At 52.7% G+C, this 23,786-nt stretch overlaps 2 non-coding genes across 2 annotated transcripts; one reads left to right on the forward strand and one right to left on the reverse strand.

Annotated features, from left to right (window-relative positions):
• The first annotated feature begins 19,316 nt into the window (after nt 1–19,316).
• LOC135892850 (U2 spliceosomal RNA) lies at nt 19,317–19,502 on the forward strand. Its single transcript, XR_010562305.1, has one exon. It is a non-coding gene; the product is annotated as a U2 spliceosomal RNA (small nuclear RNA).
• A 1,213-nt stretch (nt 19,503–20,715) lies between these two features.
• Nucleotides 20,716–20,907, reverse strand: LOC135892858 (U2 spliceosomal RNA). The gene has a single exon (XR_010562312.1). It is a non-coding gene; the product is annotated as a U2 spliceosomal RNA (small nuclear RNA).
• Between the last annotated feature and the right edge of the window lie 2,879 nt (nt 20,908–23,786).

The following is a 23,786-nucleotide window of genomic DNA, read 5'->3' on the forward strand; positions in this document are numbered from 1 at the left end:
CAAATCCACCGCCTTTCGCTGCGCCCTCTGCGACCTGCCCTTCGAATCCCAGAAAAGATGCAAGGCACACCAGGCCAGCTGCAAGAGAGCCCGTACAGCTGTGCCCCGGCCCGCTGCTCCTGCGCCGCAAGGAAACGGGGCGCCCCCGCCAGCCGCTACCTCAAAACCCACTCCAGCCCTCAAGCCATTGAACCAGGGCTCCACCATTGAGACGGCACCCCCCGCAGCGGGCAACGTCGACCGAGCCCCTGCCAGCTGGACACCTTTCACATCCACCCAGGTAGCCCAGAAGCTCTCTGAGCTGAGGCGTCTCAGTGCCCTCCCGACGCCCAACCAGCACAACCCCATCCCAAGAAGGGTCAATGCCCCGCCACGCGTGGCCGCCCGAAATCCTGCCTCCCGCGGAACCGACGCCGGCCCTCAGGCCACTCTACGGGCACCAACCGCAGGTAGAGCCAACGCGACTCCTCAACCTGCACTGCGAACCCCACCCGCCGAGGATACGGGGTCCACCCACCAGCTCACTCCGCAAACCGCTGCTGCCAGAGGAGCCAACGCCACAACCAGGCCGCAGCACCAGACCCCCATCGTCGGGCGGACCGGTACGGCCCCAGAGGCCGCCAGGCCAATCCCTGCCGCCAGAAGATCGCACGCTTCCATGACAACCCCCCAGATGACAGCCGCACACGGAAGACCTGGCACCACCCCTGCACCCATTGACCCGGTCCAGTTTCCACCAACAACCGGTGGCGATTCTACCCCACCAGCGACTACGCCCCGGGACCCAACCGAGGGTTCCCCCTATCCACAAGCTTCTTAACCCTTTACAGGTAAAAGGATTTTGGAGTCTCTGACCAGGAGGGATTTTAGTACTGTACACAGAGAGCTGTTACCCTTCCTTTTATAGTTATGACAAGGTTCAATCATGTTATTGAACATGACTTTGATAAACCATTTCTGTTATACATTGGTATAACTTCTAACCCAATGCTAGCTGTAGTGAGACAGACCCAAGGATGGGGAGCTCTTGGGATGCCGTCAGTGATGTTTGTGTCATCCCTTCCTGCATCAATTTTGCGTTGGGGGTGTGACGTTATTGATATAATCTGGGACCATATAGATCATTGTTGCAACCAAGGTCCTGTAGTGGCACCCAAATCTTGTATAAAGGGGGTCAAATGGGGTGTCTAAGACAAGGTTATGGATTACTGGTTATAATTATGCTGTCTATATGTGTGTATCAGTGTTATAGTTGAAGTTATGAATATTGGCTCTATACTGTCTGTGTTGCAAACTTATGCTATGCTTCTGGGTGACATCCCAGACAAGCTGGTGTTAGCTCTGCCTAGCCTGCTTGATGGCCCATTAAGAACCATCAGCTATACAATGGACTCATTGAGAAAAGGCAAATATGCCTTGAGACTCAGCAAAGTATGCAGGGACTGGCCCATGTGACTCCAGACTCCATTCTGCTGTAATTTTCCACAGTAAGAACAAAGGGGTGTTCTTACACCTGGAAAAGACTATATAAGGCTAATGCCTCTGTCATAACTATAAAGGGAAGGGTGACAGCTCTCCTGTGTACAGTGCTATGGAATCCCTCCTAGCCAGAGACTCCAAATCCTTTTACCTGTAAAGGGTTAAGAAGCTCGGGTAACCTGGCTGACACCTGACCCCAAGGACCAATAAGGGGACAAGATACTTTCAAAACTTGGGGGGGGGAAAGGCTTTTGTGTGTGTCCTTTGTTTAAGGGGTTGTTCGCTCTTGGGACTGAGAGGGACCAGACATCAATCCAGGTTCTCCCCATCTTTCTAAACAAGTCTCTCTTATTTCAAAATTGTAAGTAAAAGCCAGGCAAGGCGTCTTAGATTTACTTTGTTTTTCTCAACTTGTAAATGTACCTTTTACTAGAGTGCTTATCTTGTTTGCTATACTTTGAACCTAAGACAGAGGGGATTCCTCTGAGCTCTTTAAGTTTGATTACCCTGTAAAGTTATTTTCCATACTGATTTTGCAGAGATGATTTTTACCTTTTGCTTTAATTAAAAGCCTTCTTTTTAAGAACCTGATTGATTTCTCCTTGTTTTAAGATCCAAAGGGGGTTTGGATCTGTATTCACCAGGAGTTGGTGAAAGGAAGGAGGGGGGAAGGGTCAATTTCTCCTTGTTTAAGATCCAAGGAGTTTGGATCTGTATTCACCAGGGAATTGGTGAAAGGTTTCTCAAGGCTTCCCAGGGAGGGAATTCTTAAGATGGTGGCAGCGGACCAGAGCTAAGCTGGTAGATAAGCTTAAAAGTTTTCATGCAGGCCCCTACATTTGTACCCTAAAGTTCAAAGTGGGGATACAGCCTTGACATGGTGGCACAGCGGTGGGATCGTTTTAAACCCAAAAGCCAGTAAGAGATTTTTTTTTCCCTTCTAGCTGCTTGGAGAGCAGAGCTGAAGGTAGATGCATATCTTATCTCTCCTTGCCTGAAGGCAGAGGTGTTAAGTTTTTTTAACAAGGTCCTTTGTTAAGAGAAGTGTTCAAATAAGTGAGCAAACTTTGATCTAGTAAAGGTAATTTACAAGCTGAATTGTTTTTTTTTCTTTTTACATCCTCGGAAGTAGCTAGTTAGAAAGTCTCTGTTAACTCAGCAGCACTCAGCAGGAGCCTGAGCTAAATACATCCCAGTTTCAGTCAACTGCAGAGGGTGTGACCCAGCACAAGAAAACAGGAAAATGACTACCAAAGAAGCAGCTAACAAAATAAAACTGGCCAAACTAGAAGCAGAAGAAAATGAAAGAAAACATCAAAGACTGCTTCAAATTAAAAAACTTGAAGAGGAGGCCCACAAAAGAGAGATGGAGCTGGAAAAAGCCAAAGAGGAGGCGAGAGAAAAAGAAAGGAAGCATGAACTGGAAGCAGCAAGTGCTAAGCAGGATGCATCAGACCATCCTAACAATTCCTCTCCAAGTACCACTTCCCATCCCAGAAAATTCCCCACCTACAAGGCAGGCGATGATACTGAGGCCTTCTTAGAAAATTTTGAAAGGGCCTGCCTTGGATACGACATCCCTCCAACCCAGTACATGGTAGAGCTGAGGCCGCAGCTCAGTGGACCCTTAGCAGAGGTGGCGGCTGAAATGCCTAAGGAACACATGAACAGTTATGAACTTTTTAAAAACAAGGCCAGACTCAGAATGGGGCTAACACCCGAGCATGCCCGTCGGCGGTTCAGAGCCCTAAGGTGGAAACCTGATGTGTCATTTACCCGACATGCCTACCACATTGGGAAAAATTGTGATGCCTGGGTATCAGGAGCAAATGTTAAATCTCTGGAAGATTTGCTTTCCCTAGTAAAAATGGAGCAGTTTTTAGAGGGTGTTCCTGAGGAAATAGAAAGGTACATCCTAGATGGGAAGCCCAAAACTGTAACCGAGGCGGGGGAGATTGGAGCCAAATGGGTGGAGGTGACAAAAAAGAAAAAAGCTAGTAGTAGTTGGAGTGAATATCAGAAGGGGCAAGCCGAAACAAAACCTTATCACCGGGGACAACCCAAGGCCCCACCCACATCCCAAGGGAAACCCCAGACGCCTTCTCACCCCACCACACCAGTCTCCATCAACCAACATCGCCCCGGTGATACCTTAGCAGGGCGATGTTTTAAATGTAATGAACTGGGGCATATAAAGGCTCACTGCCCCAAGAACCCCAACCGATTACAGTTCATTACACCCCAATCACACCAAAAAACCCCAGACCCAGATGCCTCTCTCATACCCTCGGAGCGAAGGGAAACCTTGAGAGTGGGCGGAAAGAAGGTTATCGCTTGGAGGGACACTGGGGCACAAGTGTCAACTATCCACCAATCCCTAGTGGACCCCAAACTCATCAACCCTGAGGCTACAGTGACAATTCAACCCTTCGTGTCACAGTCTGTAACCTTGCCTACAGCCCAGTTGCATGTCCAGTACAAGGGCTGGTCAGGAATGTGGACTTTTGCAGTCTATGACAATTATCCCATTCCCATGCTGCTGGGGGAAGACTTGGCCAACCATGTGAAGCTAGCCAAGAGGGTGGGAATAGTCACCCGCAGCCAGGCTAAGCAAGCTTTCACCCCCATCCCTGTTCCTGAGCCGTCCACCAGAGCCCCGTCTGTGTTACCGGAGACCCAAACACAGGTGGTGGAACCGGATCCCCTGCCAACGACTGCAACAGCCGTAGTGGATCCAATCCCAGAGACCCAGCCAAAGCCAGTCCCAGAACCGGAACTGGCAACGCAACCAGCACCAGAACCATTGCCAGCACTGAGTCCAGCACTTGCAACCCCGTCTACAACTCCAATGCCAGAGGGCACCAGCGAGCCTAAACTGGCGGAAGCAGCAGATAACCCTACCCAAGAGGCTCAGCCAGAGCCTAAAATACCACATAGTGCACCAGCGGACAGCGGTTCACAGTCAATGAAAAAAGCCCCAGCACCTGCATCGCTTCCAGAGGGACCAAGCCCCAGTCCACAGTCCAAGGAGGAACTGATGTCTCCAGCATCAAGGGAACAGTTCCAGGCCGAGCAGGAAGCAGATGACAGCCTTCAAAAAGCTTGGGCAGCGGCACGGAGCACCCCACCGCCTCTCAGCTCTTCTAACCGATCCCGGTTTGTTGTAGAAAAAGGACTTTTATACAAGGAGACTCTTTCTGGTGGGCACCAGGAAGACTGGCATCCTCAAAGACAGCTGGTAGTTCCCACTAAGTATCGGGTAAAACTCTTGAGCTTAGCCCATGATCATCCCAGTGGCCATTCTGGGGTGAACAGAACCAAAGACCGGTTGGGGAAGTCCTTCCACTGGGAGGGAATGGGCAAGGACGTTGCTAATTATGTCCGGGCTTGTGAGGTGTGCCAACGAGTGGGAAAGCCCCAAGACCAGGTTAAAGCCCCTCTCCAGCCACTACCCATAATTAAGGTCCCATTTCAGCGAGTAGCTGTGGATATTCTGGGTCCTTTCCCAAAGAAGACACCCAGAGGAAAGCAGTACGTACTGACTTTCATGGATTTTGCTACCCGATGGCCGGAAGCTGTACCCTTAAGCAACACCAAGGCTAAAAGTGTGTGCCAGGCATTAGCAGACATTTTTGCCAGGGTAGGTTGGCCCTCCGACATCCTTACAGATTCGGAAACTAATTTCCTGGCAGGGAACATGAAAAACCTGTGGGAAGCTCATGGGGTGAATCACTTGGTTGCCACCCCTCATCACCATCAAACCAATGGTCTGGTGGAGAGGTTTAATGGAACTTTGGGGGCCATGATACGTAAATTCGTAAATGAACACTCCAATGATTGGGACCTAGTGTTGCAGCAGTTGCTTTTTGCCTACAGGGCTGTACCACATCCCAGTTTAGGGTTTTCACCATTTGAACTTGTGTATGGCCGCGAGGTTAAGGGGCCATTACAGTTGGTGAAGCAGCAATGGGAGGGGTTTACGCCTTCTCCAGGAACTAACATTCTAGACTTTGTAAGCAACCTACAAAACACCCTCCGACACTCTTTAGCCCTTGCTAAAAAAAACCTAAAGGATGCTCAGGAAGAGCAAAAGGCCTGGTATGATAAACATTCCAGAGAACGGTCCTTCAAAGTAGGAGACCAAGTCATGGTCTTAAAGGCGCTCCAGGCCCATAAAATGGAAGCGTCGTGGGAAGGACCATTCACGGTCCAGGAGCGCCTAGGAGCTGTTAACTATCTCATAGCCTCCCCCACCTCCAACATAAAGCCTAAGGTATACCATGTTAATTCTCTTAAGCCCTTTTATTCTAGAGAATTAAACGTCTGCCAGTTTACAGCCCAGGAAACTGATGACGCGAAGTGGCCTGCAGGTGTCTACTATGAAGGAAAAAGGAATGGTGGCGTGGAAGAGGTGAACCTCTCCACGACCCTGGGACGTCTGCAGCGACAGCAGATAAAGGAGCTGTGCACAAGCTTTGCACCGATTTTCTCAGCCACTCCAGGACGGACCGAACGGGCATACCACTCCATTGACACAGGTAATGGTCACCCAATTAGAACCCCACCCTACCGGGAGCCACTTCATGCCCAAGCGGCTATACAAAGGGAGATCCAGGACATGCTACAGATGGGTATAATCCGCCCCTCTACCAGTGCATGGGCATCTCCAGTGGTTCTAGTTCCCAAACCAGATGGGGAAATACGCTTTTGTGTGGACTACCGTAAGCTAAATGCTGTAACTCGTCCTGACAACTATCCAATGCCACGCACAGATGAGCTATTGGAAAAATTGGGACATGCCCAATTCATCTCTACTTTAGACTTAACCAAAGGGTACTGGCAAGTACCACTAGATGAACCCGCTAAGGAAAGGTCAGCCTTCGTCACCCAGGCAGGGGTGTATGAATTCAATGTACTTCCTTTCGGGTTGCGAAATGCACCCGCCACCTTCCAAAGACTCGTAGATGGTCTCCTAGCGGGACTGGGAGAATCTGCAGTTGCCTACCTCGATGATGTGGCCATTTTTTCTGATTCATGGACAAAACACCTGGAGCACCTAAAAAAAGTCTTCGAGCGCATCCGGCAGGCAGAACTAACTGTTAAGGCTAAAAAGTGTCAAATAGGCCAAAACAGAGTGACGTACCTGGGGCACCAGGTGGGTCAAGGAACTATAAATCCCCTACAGGCCAAAGTGGATGCTATCCAAAAGTGGCCAGTTCCAAAGTCAAAGAAACAGGTCCAATCCTTCTTAGGCTTGGCCGGATATTATAGGCGATTTGTACCACACTACAGCCAAATCGCCGCCCCGCTAACAGACCTAACCAAAAAAAACCAGCCAAATGCAGTTCAGTGAACTAATAAGTGTCAAAAGGCCTTTAACCAGCTTAAGGCAACACTCATGTCTGACCCTGTGCTAAGGGCCCCAGACTTTGACAAACCGTTCCTAGTAACCACAAATGCGTCCGAGCGAGGCGTGGGAGCAGTTTTAATGCAGAAAGGACCGGATCAAGAATTCCATCCTGTTGTGTTTCTCAGCAAGAAACTGTCTGAGAGGGAAAGCCACTGGTCAATCAGCAAAAAGGAATGCTACGCCATTGTGTACGCGCTGGAAAAGCTATGCCCATATGTTTGGGGACGGCGGTTCCAACTACAAACAGACCATGCTGCGCTACAGTGGCTTCATACCGCCAAGGGAAATAACAAAAAACTTCTTCGGTGAAGTTTAGCTCTCCAAGATTTTGATTTTGAAATACAACACATTTCGGGAGCTTCTAACAAAGTGGCTAATGCACTCTCCCGGGAAAGTTTCCCAGAGTTAACTGGTTAACAATTGTTCTTAAAATAAAACATATTGTTAGTTTTTATATAATCAGTAGTATGTCTAAAGGTACATGTGTTTTATTAACTCTGTTTTCTCCTAAAGCTCCAGAAAGAAATCACAGCCAGTGTGGAACCGAACGTCCAACACTATCTGTGATTTGGGGGGCGTGTCATAACTATAAAGGGAAGGGTGACAGCTCTCCTGTGTACAGTGCTATGGAATCCCTCCTAGCCAGAGACTCCAAATCCTTTTACCTGTAAAGGGTTAAGAAGCTCGGGTAACCTGGCTGACACCTGACCCCAAGGACCAATAAGGGGACAAGATACTTTCAAATCTTGGGGGGGGAAAGGCTTTTGTGTGTGTCCTTTGTTTAAGGGGTTGTTCGCTCTTGGGACTGAAAGGGACCAGACATCAATCCAGGTTCTCCCCATCTTTCTAAACAAGTCTCTCTTATTTCAAAATTGTAAGTAAAAGCCAGGCAAGGCGTCTTAGATTTACTTTGTTTTCTTAACTTGTAAATGTACCTTTTACTAGAGTGCTTATCTTGTTTGCTATACTTTGAACCTAAAACAGAGGGGATTCCTCTGAGCTCTTTAAGTTTAATTACCCTGTAAAGTTATTTTCCATACTGATTTTGCAGAGATAATTTTTTACCTTTTGCTTTAATTAAAAGCCTTCTTTTTAAAAACCTGATTAATTTCTCCTTGTTTTAAGATCCAAAGGGGGTTTGGATCTGTATTCACCAGGAGTTGGTGAAAGGAAGGAGGGGGGAAGGGTCAATTTCTCCTTGTTTAAGATCCAAGGAGTTTGGATCTGTATTCACCAGGGAATTGGTGAAAGGTTTCTCAAGGCTTCCCAGGGAGGGAATTCTTAAGATGGTGGCAGCGGACCAGAGCTAAACTGGTAGATAAGCTTAAAAGTTTTCATGCAGGCCCCTACATTTGTACCCTAAAGTTCAAAGTGGGGATACAGCCTTGACAGCCTCATCTCCATTGGGTCTTCAATCCTGCTTCACACCTCTGGAGGAACTTTGCTACAAGCTGAAGCTTTGAACAAAGGACTGAGGACCCATCCCAGCGGGGGATGTACTCCAGAGACTTGATTGGAACCTGCAGTTTATTCTATCGCTGCTGCAAGCCTGAACCAAGAACTTTGCCATTACTGTATGTAATTGATTCCATTTAACCAATTCTAACTCCCATCCCTATCTTTTTCCTTTTATTAATAAACCTTTAGATTTTAGATTCTAAAGGATTGGCAACAGCGTGATTTGTGGGTAAGATCTGATTTGTATATTGACCTGGGTCTGGGGCTTGGTCCTTTGGGATCAGGAGAACCTTTTTCTTTTACTGGGGTCTTGGTTTTCATAACCATTTGTCCCCATAACGAGTGGCACTGGTGGTAATCTGGGAAACTGGAGTGTCCAAGGAGATTGCTTATGAGACTTGCGGTTAGCCAGTGGGGTGAGACCGAAGTCCTCTTAGTCTGGTTGGTTTGGTTTGCCTTAGAGGTGGGAAAACCCCAGCCTTGGGCTGTAACTGCCCTGTTTGAGCAATTTGTCCTGAGTTGGCACTCTCAGTTGGGTTCTGCCAGAACCGCATTGTCACAGTGGCGTAGTCGGCAGGATCCACAGAACCAGGTCAATTAAGCTTTGGGTCAGAACCCCACGCTATCCAAATTTGAATTTTGGGATTGAGAGTTTTGTTGGTTAAAGAGCTGCTGCAATGGCTGAGCAAAGAGCATATGAGGGACTTGGCAAAAAAGCCCTGGAAAATTTGTGTTCAGAAAAGAGGATAAGCTTTAGAAAGAAAGCTACAAATCAAGAACTGAGAAATCTGTTAATAGCCAGTGATCAGGGGGCAAGAGCACAGCCCTTACCTGAGGCTACAGAAGATGCAGAAAAAATTAGGATGCAAAAGGTGACAAGTAAACTGCAATTTGAGCATGAACAGAAGCTAGCAGATCTTCGATTGCTGGAGAAGCAAAAAATAGCACAATTAGAGAAGGAGGCAGATGAGAGAGAAGAGAGAGCTCGTAAGGGGCGTCTAGAGCTGCTCGCTGCTGAACAGGAGACTCGCAGGATGGAACAGGAGACTCACAAGATGGAACAGGAGACGGCCAGACTTCAGCTCCGAGTAATGGAAGAGCGGAGAAAGTCATCCCCACCTGGTACTCCACTTCCCCCCCGCCATGAGAAAAACTGGGAAAGGATGTGTCCCATTGACAACGATACTGAGGATATAGAGGAGTTTTTATCTACCTTTGAACGCCTCTGCAATCTGTACCAGATCCCCGAGGGTCAGCGAATGCCTGTCCTGCTGACCAGACTGACTGGAAAAGCCAGGGAGGTATTTAATGACTTGGGGGAACAAGAAGCCTTAGATTATGAGCGGTTTAAGGATTCTGTGTTAAGGCGGTTCAAGGTTACTCCTGAATCTTACAGAGTTAAGTTTAGAGAGTTTAAAATGTCTAAGGATTGTACTTTTGTAGAATGTGCTCATAAGCTGATGGGTTTTGTTAAAAAGTGGGTTGTGGGAGCCAAGGCGCGTGGGAGTTTTGAAAAACTGCTGGATTTAATAACTTTGGAACAGTTCTTAAACATTGTGCCTGACAATGTGAGAGCAGCTGTGTGTGATAGGGACCCTGAGTCAGTCCTACGGGCAGCAGAGATTGCGGATGCCCATACCCAAAACAGGGCTCGAGAAGGGTGTAAAACCCCGGGGAAAACTAATCACCATTCTCCCCAGTTCAAGAGGAGGGAAGGATTTAAAAGTAAACCTGACTCTTCTAAAGGAGTTCAAGGGGGCCCGGAGGGTAGGAACTCACATCCCAGGACGGAACAGGTTACGTGCTATCACTGTGGTATGCTGGGCCACGTGAGACCAGACTGCCCAACACTGAAGGGCAGCCCAAAACCAGCAACCCCAAATGCCACGGCAAATGCTAACCCTGTTGTTATAAACTCACAGGCAAGCTACACAGAGCCCAGCATTGGTGCCCTGTGTGCAAATGCTGTTTCTGTGGTCTCTAAAGAATTTGACCTTAAAACTCACATTAAAGCTAACTATGGGGGAAATAATGCAGAGTTTATTAGCAGTGCAGAAGTGAATGGAGTAAGGTGTATGGCATGGAGGGACACCGCAGCAGATATCACTTTGGTTAAAGCAAGTCTTGTCAGGAAGGAAGATTATTTGCCAGGTGAAGATGTGACTGTTGTAGCCTTTTCTGAGTATTTTGTCAGGGTGCCTTTGGCTAAAATCCACCTGAAATGGAAGGGATTTGAGGGCACCATGGTTGTGGGAGTAAAAGACACACTCCCTAAGGATATTATGATTGGGAATGATATTAAAGCTATGGTCAGTCAAGTTAACACAAACCAGGCACAGGAGAGGATTGATCCTAAGGTTGTGCCTATGGAGGGTTTCTCCAAAAGTTTGTCTTTGGAAAGTAGCTGTTTGGCTGTGAATGAAGTTTCTGAATGTCTATCTAATGTCTCAAAAGTAAATCTGGAATTAGATCAAGCGAAGGGAGAGGAGATTTTGGATGAGCCTAGCAGTCTTGTGAGCTGATGGCTTTATCTAGTCAGCAGTTTGGGAAGGCAGGGAGAGTGGAAGATGAGTGTCCCCATACCTTACCTGTTTCCTGTGTAAAGAATAGTGACAGTGAAGGAAATGTGCCTGTGTCTGTCAGGGGTATTGACTTGCCTATGGAGGAAGCTACCCCAGTCTCCAAGCAGTTGTCTGTGAACAGCCCGGTGTGCTGGGACAAGGGAAATGAAATCCCAAACTGTGTGTCTAGTAGAGGAAAATGTGTCTCCAACTCTTTTTTGTCTGTGGAGCAGACAGAAGGTGCCTTTCAGCCTGTGATGGTTGAGAGTAATTCAGTTGCCTCAGATTTGGTTCTGGATTCAACTAAAGCCCAGGAAGGGAATGGTCCTAAGTTTGTGTCTGCTGGGGAGAATGGCACTGTAACTAGGTTGCATCCAGTTAGTGTCTTAGCAAAATCCCAGAGACCAGACAATTCTAGTGCTTGTATCTTGCCTGTTGCTCATGTGTGGTTGGAGAAGGGGGTAACAACTCTGTCTAATCAGAGTGATACCCTAGCCAGGGCACAAGGAGAGCAGAAAGGTAATTTGGTTGTGGTACCTACGGACAGTTTAACAACTTGTAGCAAAAAGGACAAAATGCCTAAGCTTGTGTGTGGCAAAGGAAAGGAGAATGCTTCTGACCTTTCATCTAATGAGTCTATGGGTTTGCCTGAAAGGGGATTGTGTAGAAATCTGCCTGATGGGCCAAAGGTGATCCTAAATGTAAGTAAGACCCAGACAGAGTCTGTTGTTGCTCAGGAAAGTGTTCCTTTAGAGCAAGCCCTAGGTGAAGAGGGTAAGGGCAACATCTCTGTGAGGGGAAATTTGCTGCTTAGAAAAGCTCCTGGGGAAAGGAATCCTCATGGTAATCTGTGCAAGCAGTTCACTGCAACTGAAGGGTGTGAGAGTGATTTAATCAAGGAAGTTTCAGTTCCTAACAGCCAGAAATTTTCTGTTGTGAATGGATCCCCTGACTTTCCTTTTGAAAGATCCAGTGTGGGTAGCTTTGAGAAGGTCTCAGATGAAGTAAGAGCTGTTAAGAAAGTTAAGCTGCCCTATAACCAGGTGGCTGTGTGTGGCCATCTTGTTGGGAAGACAATGGGGTTGGGACAGGACTGTCTCCATGCTAATTCGTTAAGTAAGCAGTTGGTGCTTCAGGGTCTGAGGACAGATTTGGTTACTGGTGTTTCAGAGCAGAACAGTTTTATGGCCAAATGCTTGAGGATGCAGGGGAGATCAAGCAAACTCTCACCCTCAGACTCTTTGGATTTGTGTGGTATCTCTTTAAGACAGAGTCCAGCCTTGGAAATGATAGCAGTTAAGAATATGAAAACTGGTGGACTGGCTCCTGTCTGTGGTAATGCAAATTACTTGCCTGGCTGGGAGAGGAAGGACTTGCTAATAGCTGTTAGCACAAAGAGCCCACCCCATCAGCCAGTGAATTCTGTTAAGCAAAAGAAATCAGGGTTTGATCCTGCAGGACAAGGAGGAAAGAGAAAACTAAATTTTGCAAAGGGAAGCCACAGGTTAACCCTAAATTGCCCAAACTCCAATGGTATTAAGCCAAAGATGTGCCATGACAAACATGATTGTAAATGGACACTTGCAATGAATTTGTTATTATTGCTAATGGTAATTTTTGTAACAAATGTGTTGCTATTACCACAAACTGTAAAAATGTACAATGTGCCTAATCTTTTGGAAAATCCATTGAACAGGTTAAAAGGAATACATGAGAACACACTTTATGTTAAAAGGCCTTGTTATAATGGTGTTTCACAGTTAATGCCTGTAAACAGTATTGGAACTTTTTACAGGGGAAAAGACATTCCAGACCTAATGTGCTGTATAAAAAGGGAAACCGAGGCGCACTACCATATTGCTTTCATGGCTAAAGGCCAAAATTCCTGTACTGTAAACAACCTTAATATCTACATTGACTTGATGTTAATTGGGTTCCAAATATTTGCCAAAGCTTGTATGAGTAAAGTAGCTGTTTTCTTTAGCTCGTGGCAAAATCACATGAGACATTCAGGAACCATGCTGCAAGAGCAGATCCAATCCACTATTGTTCTAACTAAGTTTTACCTTGAGTTTGTAAAGAGGTTCAATCATGTTATTGAACATGACTTTGATAAACCATTTCTGTTATACATTGGTATAACTTCTAACCCAATGCTAGCTGTAGTGAGACAGACCCAAGGATGGGGAGCTCTTGGGATGCAGTCAGTGATGTTTGTGTCATCCCTTCCTGCATCAATTTTGCGTTGGGGGTGTGACGTTATTGATATAATCTGGGACCATATAGATCATTGTTGCAACCAAGGTCCTGTAGTGGCACCCAAATCTTGTATAAAGGGGGTCAAATGGGGTGTCTAAGACAAGGTTATGGATTACTGGTTATAATTATGCTGTCTATATGTGTGTATCAGTGTTATAGTTGAAGTTATGAATATTGGCTCTATACTGTCTGTGTTGCAAACTTATGCTATGCTTCTGGGTGACATCCCAGACAAGCTGGTGTTAGCTCTGCCTAGCCTGCTTGATGGCCCATTAAGAACCATCAGCTATACAATGGACTCATTGAGAAAAGGCAAATATGCCTTGAGACTCAGCAAAGTATGCAGGGACTGGCCCATGTGACTCCAGACTCCATTCTGCTGTAATTTTCCACAGTAAGAACAAAGGGGTGTTCTTACACCTGGAAAAGACTATATAAGGCTAATGCCTCATCTCCATTGGGTCTTCAATCCTGCTTCACACCTCTGGAGGAACTTTGCTACAAGCTGAAGCTTTGAACAAAGGACTGAGGACCCATTCCAGTGGGGGATGTACTCCAGAGACTTGATTGGAACCTGCAGTTTATTCTATCGCTGCTGCAAGCCTGAACCAAGAACTTTGCCATTACTGTATGTAATTGATTCCATTTAACCAATTCTAACTCCCATCCCTATCTTTTTCCTTTTATTAATAAACCTTTAGATTTTAGATTCTAAAGGATTGGCAACAGCGTGATTTGTGGGTAAGATCTGATTTGTATATTGACCTGGGTCTGGGGCTTGGTCCTTTGGGATCAGGAGAACCTTTTTCTTTTACTGGGGTCTTGGTTTTCATAACCATTTGTCCCCATAACGAGTGGCACTGGTGGTAATCTGGGAAACTGGAGTGTCCAAGGAGATTGCTTATGAGACTTGCGGTTAGCCAGTGGGGTGAGACCGAAGTCCTCTTAGTCTGGTTGGTTTGGTTTGCCTTAGAGGTGGGAAAACCCCAGCCTTGGGCTGTAACTGCCCTGTTTGAGCAATTTGTCCTGAGTTGGCACTCTCAGTTGGGTTCCGCCAGAACCGCATTGTCACACCTGCCTGCCCACCACCTGGCACTCCAGCTGCCGAGTGACTCCCCCGCTGTCCACCAGCTGCTCCAGCCACCGGGGGACCCCCCAACCCTGAACACTCCCCCTAATGCCCCCCTGCTGTCAAGGGAACTCTACACTACGCCCCAGCCACCACAAGATGCCTCCCCTGTTCTCCTGCGGTTCCCGGACACGCCCCCTGCTCCCCAGCAGTCCCCGCCGCTGAGAGATGACCCCCCCCGACCCCCAGCGGGACACCTCTACCGGAGAAACCTCTACTACCGCTGGGACCCCCGCCCCACAGGGGGCAGACGATGACACCATCTACCTGAAATACCCCCTTGCCGCTGATGCGCTCATCTGCCCCATCTGCTTGCCGCCCCGACATTTCCACCTCCTTGGAGGAGTCACCAGGCACCTAAAGAGATACCACGGCAAATCCACCACCTTTCGCTGCGCCCTCTGCGACCTGCCCTTCGAATCCCAGAAAAGATGCAAGGCACACCAGGCCAGCTGCAAGAGAGCCCGTACAGCTGTGCCCCGGCCCGCTGCTCCTGCGCCGCGAGGAAACGGGGCGCCCCCGCCAGCCGCTACCTCAAAACCCACTCCAGCCCTCAAGCCATTGAACCAGGGCTCCACCATTGCGACGGCACCCCCCGCAGCGGGCAACGTCGACCGATCCCCTGCCAGCTGGACACCTTTCACATCCACCCAGGTAGCCCGGAAGCTCTCTGAGCTGAGGCGTCTCAGTGCCCTCCCGACGCCCAACCAGCACAACCCCATCCCAAGAAGGGTCAGCGCCCCGCCACGCGTGGCCGCCCGTACTCCTGCCTCCCGCGGAACCGACGCCGGCCCTCAGGCCACCCTACGGGCACCTACCGCAGGTAGAGCCAACGCGACTCCTCAACCTGCACCGCGAACCCCACCCGCCGAGGATACGGGGTCCACCCGCCAGCTCGCTCCGCAAACCGCTGCTGCCAGAGGAGCCAACGCCACAACCAGGCCGCAGCACCAGACCCCCATCGTCGGGCGGACCGGTACGGCCCCAGAGGCCGCCAGGCCGATCCCTGCCACCAGGAGATCGCACGCTTCCATGACAACCCCCCAGATGACAGCCGCACACGGAAGACCTGGCACCACCCCTGCACCCATTGACCCGGTCCAGTTTCCACCAACAACCGGTGGCGACTCTACCCCACCAGCGACTACGCCCCGGGACCCAACCGAGGGTTCCCCCTATCCACAAGCGAGACAACCCGCCGACCATGCGACAAACTCGCTGCCCACGCCGACCGAGGAGCCCGAGGACCAGCGGCCGAAGACTAGGCCAGCCACGCCTTGGCAGGCCGCCTGGATCAAGGAGCTCCAAGCGGCAGCTTCCTTCACGGAATTCGACCCTCTCATTGACAGGCTCACCCGCGAGCTGTCCGCAGAAATTGCCTTCAGGAGGACACCGAACCAGGAGACCACCCGGCCTGCCCCCAGACGGCCCGCCCCGCACCGTGACACCAACACTAGGGGAGTTGGAAGGAGGAACACCGGCCGCCGTTTCGACCCGGCAGCGGCTTCAAGGATCCAGAAGCTGTACCGGACGAACCGCCTCAAAGCTGTAAGAGAGGTCCTCGACGGGCCCCCGTCTTACTGCACGATCCCGCCCGAGCGCCTCTACAACTACTTCCACGGAGTGTTTGGCGGCGTGCCCAGGAACGACGCTCAGCGACCGGAGTGCCTCCGCCCCCTGCCCCGCATTACCGATGCCGACGACCTGGAGGCCGACTTCACCCCCAAAGAGGTGACGGCCAGGCTCTCCAGAACCAAGAACACTGCGCCTGGAAAAGACAGCATCCCCTACAGCCTCCTAAAGAAGCGGGACCCTGGCTGCCTCGTACTATCCAGCATCTTCAACTTGTGCAAGCGATTTGGCCGATCTCCCACCTCCTGGAAGAAGGCCATGACCGTCTTGATTCACAAGAAGGGCGAGCGAGACGACCCCAGCAACTGGAGACCCATCTCCCTCTGCTCCACCATGTACAAACTATACGCCAGCTGCCTGGCAGCCAGGATCACGGAGTGGGCGACGACCGGGGGAGCCATCAGCCCCGCCCAGAAGGGCTTCATGCCATCGGAGGGGTGCTACGAGCACAACTTCTTGCTCCAGACCGTCATCCAGACGACCAGGAGAACGCGGAAGCAGTGCGCGATAGCGTGGCTCGACCTGGCCAACGCCTTCGGGTCCATCCCCCACCACCACATCTTCGACACACTCCAGGAGTTTGGGATGCCGGAGGCCTTTCTCCACCTGATCCGGGAACTGTACGAGGGCTGCAGCACCACCATCCGCTCGGTAGAAGGGGAGACCGCCGAGATACCGATCCACAGCGGCGTGAAGCAGGGTTGCCCCCTCAGCCCGATCGTCTTCAACCTCGCCATGGAGCCGCTCCTGCGGGCGATCTCCGACGGCACCGACGGCTTCGACCTGCACGGCGAGAGGGTGAGCGTCTTGGCCTACGCGGATGACCTGGTCCTGATCGCGGATGACCCCGAGAGGCTCCAGGGCATGCTCGACACCATCGGGAGAGCCGCGGACTGGACGGGACTCCGCTTCAATGCCAAGAAGTGCGCGTCCCTCCATGTTGACGGGAGCAAGAGGGACCCGGTACTGATGACGGAGTTCCTCATCCAGGGCGAGTCCGTCGTTCCCCTGGCGGAGGGGCAGGCGTACCAGCACCTCGGCACGCCGACAGGCTTCCGCGTCCGGCAGACCCCCGAGGACACCATCCGGGAGATCCTGCAGGATGCCACCAAGATCGACACATCCCTGCTGGCGCCGTGGCAGAAGATCAACGCCCTCAACACCTTCCTGATCCCCCGCATCGCCTTCGTCCTGAGGGGATCCGCCGTGGCAAAGGTGCCCCTCAACAAGGCGGACAACACCATCCGGCGGCTGGTCAAGGAATGGCTGTCCCTGCCCCGGAGAGCCAGCAACGAGCTCATCTACATCCAGCACAGGCACGGTGGTGCCGGCGTCCCCCGTATGGGAGACCTATGTGACATCGCGGTCATCACGCACGCCTTCCGCCTCCTGACGTGCCCGGACACCAAGGTGAAGAACGTTGCAACGACCGCCCTGCGCGCCGCCACCGAGAAACGTATCGGCAGACCTCCCTCCGACCGAGATGTGGCCACCTATCTGAGCGGCTCCCTGGACGGCGACTTCGCCCGGGACAGGGGCGACTTCGCTTCACTATGGTCCCGCGCCCGCAATGCCACACACCGCCTGGGGAAGCGACTGGGCTGCCGCTGGGAATGGAACGAGGAACGTCAGGAGCTGGGAGTCCTGATACCGCGGATCGGAACGGAGGACAACACCATCGTCGCCCCCGGAGCCAGAGGCGTGCTGGAGAGATCCCTGAAGGCCGCCGTCCACGCGCTCTACGTGGACACCCTGAAGAAAAAACCGGACCAGGGTAAGGCCTTCGAAGTAACCAGCAAGTGGGACTCCAGCAACCACTTCCTCCCCACGGGCAGCTTCACCCGGTTCGCCGACTGGCGGTTCATACACCGCGCCCGGCTGAATTGCGTCCCCCTCAACGGTGCCATCCGCCACGGGAACCGGGACAAGCGCTGCAGGAAGTGCGGGTACGTCGCCGAAACCCTGCCCCACGTCCTATGCAGTTGCAAGCCCCACGCCAGAGCCTGGCAACTGCGACACAACGCCGCCCAGGACCGCCTGGTGAAGGCCATCGACCCGCGCCTGGGGGAAGTCACCGTTAACCGCACCGTCCCCGGCACCGACAGCCCGCTGCGCCCAGACATCGTCGTCACGGACGAGGTCGGTAAAAAGATCATCCTGGTCGACGTAACGATTCCGTTCGAGAACAGGACCCCGGCCTTCCGTGTAGCCCGAGCCCGCAAGCTTGAAAAATACGCCCCCCTGGCTGACGCCCTGCGGTCAAAGGGCTACGAGGTACACACAGACGCTCTGCTTGTCGGGGCCCTGGGTGCCTGGGACCCGTGCAATGAGCGAGTGCTGAAGACCTGTGGAGTGGGCCGTCACTACGCACGGCTCATGAGACGCCTAATGGTCTCAGACACTATCCGTTGGTCCCGGGACATCTACACGGAACACATCACCGGCCACCGCCAATACCAGGAGTGAGCCGACCAGACCTCGCCCACCTGCAAGGGAGAAGGGACTCACTAACCCTCCCCCCCCCCCCCCCCACTGGGCCTGAGCCCCGAACCCACCCAACCTCACCGGCCGCCGCCAATTCCGAGAGCGAGCCGGGGGGACCCCACCCACCTACAAGGGGGAAGGGACCTTACCCCCTGAGCCCCAACCCCACCGGCCAGTTCCAATGCCGAGAATGAGCCAGGGAGACTTCACCCACCCGCAAGGGGGAAGGGACCTTTAAACCCCCTCCTACGGGACCCTACCCCCGGAGCCCCGAACCCACCCAACCTCACCGGCCACCGTCAACTCAGTGAGTGAGCCGGGGAGACCTCGCCCACCCGCAAGGGGGAAGGGACCCATATCCCCCCCGAGCCCTGAACCAGCCCAACCCCACCGGCCACCGCCGATAACGAGAGTGAGCCGGTGGGACCTCGCCCACCCGCAAGGGGAAAGGGGCTTATATACCCCCCCCCCCGATGGGCCTTATCCCTTGAGCCCTGAACCCACCCAACCTCACCGGCCACCGCCAATGCCAAGAGTGAGCCGGGGAGACCTCGCCCACCCGCAAGGGGGAAGGGACCTATTAACCCCTCCCCCCCGCTGGGCCTCTTTCGCTGAACCCCGATCCTACCCAACCTAACTGAATCCCACCACGTGAGGGTCGCCCCATCACCATTACCCAGCCCACCTACTCGTACCCATGACTATTGGTACCCCCTATGTGGATGATTGACCCTCACCGCTTACCAACTGTGTCTTGATCTCGCCCACCGCTTACCCCCCCATTGGAGACATCACAGTCTGTATGTATTATGTGTGCTGCCAACCCTGACATAACAACATCCCCCCCATACTCTGTATGTTCCCCCAATGATCGACAACTGACTCTTCAAATCTTTTGTACCGTTTATTTTTAAATATTCTCTAATAAAAATTTAAATCTGTTCTTATCAGTTTAATATCTGATATGTTCTCGATGTGAGAACTTTATATGAAACGGATTTTTGGAACAGGGAGTTGGATTAGGAGCTTGCTCCATCCACTCCATGCATCAACCTGGTATTGCAGTATTTCCAGGTATGGTGCGCCTCCCTCTGGGGAGAACATGGTGGTTCTAAAAATAGAAAAAAAAAAAGGTTTTGGGTTGTTTCGATGCTCATACCGTTCAACTGTGTTTTCTATCACTTTATCGGTTTTTCTTTTTTCCTGATTGGGGTTTACCTGCTTTGGCAGCTGTTTGTTTCATTTTTATTCTACTGTTTCATAAAATTTTGAAAAGGCTGGTTCTCAGGCGTTATGGAAGTGTGGGAGTCCCCCAGTTGCCCAGCTGCTGCTCCTGATGCCGGGTAAGTGCCCCACTGAGCCCCAGCACCTACCCACACGAGGTAGGTGCCCCACCCCTAAGCCCCGCCCATTCCTCTTCATAAAGTGTTACTTAGAATCATAAAATATTCCCGTTGTCACGCAGGGAGCAGGATGAGATCACATGGAGGAGAGAGGACTGTTCCAGGAGCTCCAGTACGGAACCAGTCCAGATCCAAGCAAAACAAGTGGTAAAACTCCCACTGACTTCAGTAAAACAAGATCAAGCCCTTAGAAGAGGACTGAGAGTCAGCGCTGTAAATGTTGCCAGCAAAGGACTTCCCAATAACGATGCAGGGGGTTGGACTAGGTGACCTCCTGAGGTCCTTTCCAACCCTGATATTCTAAGTAACACTTTATGAAGAGGATTTATCCTTGTCCACTTAAATATTCGACAGCGTATAAGCAGCATAATACATAAAACATTATTGAGGCATGCAAATTACACAAATACTGCATTTGAAACTGCCTGCTTGTTTTAGGGAGATAACTAATTTCTTACCCTGAGTAGAGAGACAAATACGATTGCAAAGGATTGTTGCTAGGGAGATAACTCCATGGGTTTTGTTTGGATCTGGACTGGTTCCATACTGGAGCTCCTGGAACAGTCCTCTCTCCTCCATGTGATCTCATCCTGCTCCCTGCGTGACAACGGGAATATTTTCACAAGGGGAAAGGAATGGAAGAACTCTCTCTTGTGACAACACTACTGAGAGACACTGACCCAAAGCCCACACTTCCATAACGCCTGAGAACCAACTTTCTCAAAATTTTATGAAACAGTAGAATAAAAATGAAACGAACAGCTGCCAAAGCAGGTAAACCCCAATCAGGGAAAAAGAAAAACAGATAAAGCGATAGAAAACACAGTTGAACGGTATGAGCATCGAAACAACCCAAAACCTTTTTTTTTCTATTTTTTGAACCACCATGTTCTCCCCAGAGGGAGGCGCACCATACCTGGAAGTACTGCAATACCAGGTTGATGCATGGAGTGGAAGAAGCAAGCTCCTAGTCCAACTCCTTGTTCCAAAAATCCATTTAATATAAAGTTCTCACATCGAGAACATATCAGATATTAAACTGATAAGAACAGATACTACACTTGACCAGAGCTCAAAGAGCCGGGAAGCGATACCTTTCTTCGGAACAGCGCGCCCCCCTCGCGCTCCCATTTCTTTCAATGTTACCAGGACCTGCTTTCATACCTTCCTAGCTACGTGCCAATCGCTGCCCCGAAGTGACTCCGATACACTCACTCAAAGCACCAACTCTCCACACCGAATTCTGCTCCCACACAGAGAATTCTCTCCGCCCGCTTCCTTGGGATCAGCCAGCTGGTCTGTGTTGCCGCCAGACACCGCTGATCTGCATAACCCCGCCCACTGACGTGTGACGCCTCCCGTCGGTGTCAACTCCTCGCCCTGCCTGCAACAGACGCTGTGTGCCCCGTGCTGCCGGAGCCCCGCTCTCGGAACCAGCCCTGGGGGCGCGTCCCTCCGCCACTGATCCAGCCCCCGGGCCCGCACCGGCCCTGCCCTGCGCTCCCCCCAGCGGCTGCGCTCAGCGCAGGGAGCCGGGCAGCGAGAGCCGGGCTGTGCATCAAGGGGAGTTTTCTGGGGGCGGGGGGTGTGCAGGGGCGATGGGATTTCCGGTCCCTAAAAATGGGGGTGGGGGGGCACCAGCGCCGGAACGTGGCCGCCCCCCCTTCCTCCGAGCCCCCTCCCTCACGCTTCGCCTTCAGCTGCAGGCCCCGCCCTCGCTCCGCCCATTCCCCCTAATCCCCGTCCCCGCATCGCCCCTTTCCCGATGCCCCGCCCTCACACCGCCCTTCCCTCCTAGTCCCCGCCCTCACGCCTTCCCCGAATCCCCGCTCCCACGTTGCCCCTCCCCCTAAGCCCCGCCCATTCCTCCAAGGCCCCGCCCCCACCCCGCCCCTTTGCCCCAATCCCCTGCCCTCACTCGCCTCTTCCCCCAATCCCTGCTCCCAGATTGCCCCTTCACTCTAGGGCCCGCCCCTGCACCGCCCCTTTCCCTGAGGCCCCGCCCTCGCACCGCCCTTTCTCCTAAATTCCCCCCCTTGCGCTTCACTTTCTCCCCGACCCCCGCGCTCACGCTGCCTCTTCCCCCGAATCCCCGCCCCCGCACCGCCCCTTTTCCCTATTCCCCAATCCCGCACCGCCTCTTCCCCCGAGTTCCCGCCCTTGTGCTTCCCCTTCTTCCTGAAAGCCTGGCCCTGCCCCGCCCCTTCCCCCAAGGCCCCGTCCCCACCCCGCCCCTTTCCCCCAATCCCCCGCCCTCACTCGCCCCTTCCCCCAATCCCTGCTCCCGGATTGCCCCTCCCCTCTAGGGCCCGCCTCTGCACCGCCCCTTCCCCAAGACTCCGCCCTCGCGCCGCCTCTTTCCCCGAGTCCCCACGGCCACGCTGCCCCCGCCCTCTAATCCCCACCCCTACACCGCCCCTTTCCACAAGGCCCCACCCTCGCACCGCCCCCGCACCGCCCCTTCTCCCCGAGCTTCCACCCCCGCGCCGCGTCTTCCCCGAGTCGGAGTCCCCACCGCCACGCTGCCCCTTCCCCCCGGGTCCCCGCCCTCGCACCGCCCCTTCCCTCTAATCCCCCCACCGCACTGCCCCTTCCCCCCAGGCCCCGCCCTCGCACCGCCCCTTCTCCCCAGGACCCTGCCCCCGCGCCGCTTCTTCCTCCAAGGCCCCGCCCTCGGCCCGCCCCTTCCCCCTCGGCCCCGCCCCTGCACCACCCAGCGACCCGGGAGCAGGCCAGACCGGGGAGGCGGGAGGGCAGAAACTTCCTTAAGAAAAAGAATCCGGGCCCAGCCTCCCGGGAACGGGTGCTCTCGGGCACATCACTCAGTCTCTCTGGGCCTCAGTTCTCCTGTCCGGGAAATGGGGCTGGCGGCGCTTCCCACCCTCGCCCGAGAGGGGAACTACCCTGCGGATTAGGAAGATGCTTAGATGGTGATGGGGGAGCGGCGCAGGGGGAGCGTATTAGCACCATCGTTTGGTATATGGAGTCTGTTTGGAAACAAAATATTTCCCTCAAGTCATTCCCAAAACCTGTATTCAGCGATAACCTTGGAAATATTTAACAGAGCAGCCTGGTTTTCCCCCCGTGTAGCCAGCCCCCAGTTCTGCCCCATTCCTGCCACTGTGGCCCCATCTCACCTCCTGACCCTGGCTGGGCGCCCCTGGGCCGCTCGTAGCAGGGGGCTGTCCAGGAGGGTGCAGGGGGGTCTCCTTGCAGCCAGGAGGGGGTGTCTGGTGGGTGCTGTCACCTCTGCCAGAGACCCCCAAGAAACTCACTAGCTTCCTCCACATGTGGGGAGGGGCTCCTACTTTCTGACGTGGTGGGGGGGGGAGGGGATCGAATCATGACTCTGAAGTGGCAGGGCAACCTCCCCCCCACCCCTGCTCAGATTCCTCTAGGGGGCGGGGCTGGGATCTCTAGGGAGGGAGACACAGGAAAAAACCGCTGCCACTATGGAACCCAGGAGTCCTGGCTCCCAGTCCCCCTGCTCTAACCTCTAGCCCCCCCCTCCTCTGCTCCCAGAGCCAGGGATAGAACCCAGGGGTCCTGGCACCCAGCCCCCACCCCGCTCTGACCACTAGACCCCACTCCCCTCCCAGGGTGGTGCAGGGGTAACTGTGTCTGTGTCCCAGCTCGGCTAAGGGCCTTGACTGATTTTCCTGAAGTGCTTCCTTCCAAATCCATCACATCAGTGCCTTCCCTTCCCTGCCCACCCCCGTGTGGGGGCACCAGCACCGTGCCGGGTCGGGATGGGAACTCATCCAAGCTGGCCCTAGGGAGATGTGTGTGTCCCTGCTGCCCCCTGCTGGAGGGGCTGAGCCCTGCTGTGTGTGTGTGCGCGTGCGTGCGAGACACTGTGTTTGTATCAGTGTCAGCGTGTTGCTGGGCTAACTGGTAGGAAATGCTTTTGCAGGACTTTGTATCCTGCAGCAGGTCTCACACACACACACACAGACCACAGCTACCACACA

Source organism: Emys orbicularis, chromosome 20, assembly GCF_028017835.1.
Source record: "Emys orbicularis isolate rEmyOrb1 chromosome 20, rEmyOrb1.hap1, whole genome shotgun sequence".
NCBI classification, from domain to species: Eukaryota; Metazoa; Chordata; order Testudines; family Emydidae; genus Emys; species Emys orbicularis.